The 1,005-nt window shown below is 52.2% G+C and overlaps 1 non-coding gene across 1 annotated transcript; it reads right to left on the minus strand.

The window, feature by feature from the left end:
- Positions 1-729: 729 nt before the first annotated feature.
- Positions 730-804, minus strand: Trnas-cga (transfer RNA serine (anticodon CGA)). The gene has a single exon. It is a non-coding gene; the product is annotated as a tRNA-Ser (tRNA).
- Between the last annotated feature and the right edge of the window lie 201 nt (positions 805-1,005).

A 1,005-nucleotide genomic window follows, 5' to 3' on the forward strand; every position in this document is an offset into this window, starting at 1 on the left:
GCCATATGGTCGGAAGGCGTCCTTGACAACTTCCTCTGGGACCTCGAAGGGGAGCTCAAAAACTCTTACAGTCCTTAGGCCCATGCCTGCATGATCCACCGTCACTGCACCGATATGCCCGTCAGAATGTTTGAATCGGAGAGAGTTCGAGTATTTAGAAACCACTGTCGCGCAGACCTCTGCTCTGGTCATTTTAACATAAACCACGCTCGCCGTTATAGAAAAATGTATTCCGACGACAGTCGCCGGACCTAAACGTAGATCGTCGCGTATGAACTGTTCTATTTCATAGGCTCGAGGACGCGCGTGATCTGGTTGGAAAGTAACTTTGATCGCATCGTGGCGCCATGTGTGTGCCATAATCGCAGTGAACTTGGAACAAATACAACTCGCGCCGTGAGAAGGTAAACACAAGCAAGCGCTCACGGGCGCGCACGGCGGGGCGCAGCGGACGTCCTCGCCCCACCGCAGCCGAAAGCAGACTGCAACTGAGCTACCGAAGCACGACTCACGCCCAGTACTCACAGCTTTACTTCCGCCAGTACCTCGTCTCCTACCTTCCAAACTTTACAGAAGCTCTCCTGCGAACCATGCAGAACTAGCACTCCTGAAAGAAAGGATATTGCGGAGACATGGCTTAGCCACAGCCTAGGGGATGTTTCCATAATGAGATTTTCACTCTGCAGTGGAGTGTGCGCTGATATGAAACTTCCTGGCAGATTAAAACTGTGTCCCCGACCGAGACTCGAACTCGGGACCTTTGCCTTTCGCGGGCAAGTGCTCTACCAACTGAGCTACCGAAGCACGACTCACGCCCGGTACTCACAGCTTTACTTCCGCCAGTACCTCGTCTCCTACCTTCCAAACTTTACAGAAGCTCTCCTGCGAACCATGCAGAACTAGCACTCCTGAAAGAAAGGATATGGCGGAGACATGGCTTAGCCACAGCCTAGGGGATGTTTCCAGAATGAGATTTTCACTCTGCAGTGGAGTGTGCGCTTATAT

The sequence above is a fragment of the Schistocerca nitens genome, chromosome 5 (genome assembly GCF_023898315.1).
Source record: "Schistocerca nitens isolate TAMUIC-IGC-003100 chromosome 5, iqSchNite1.1, whole genome shotgun sequence".
Taxonomy (NCBI): domain Eukaryota; kingdom Metazoa; phylum Arthropoda; class Insecta; order Orthoptera; family Acrididae; genus Schistocerca; species Schistocerca nitens.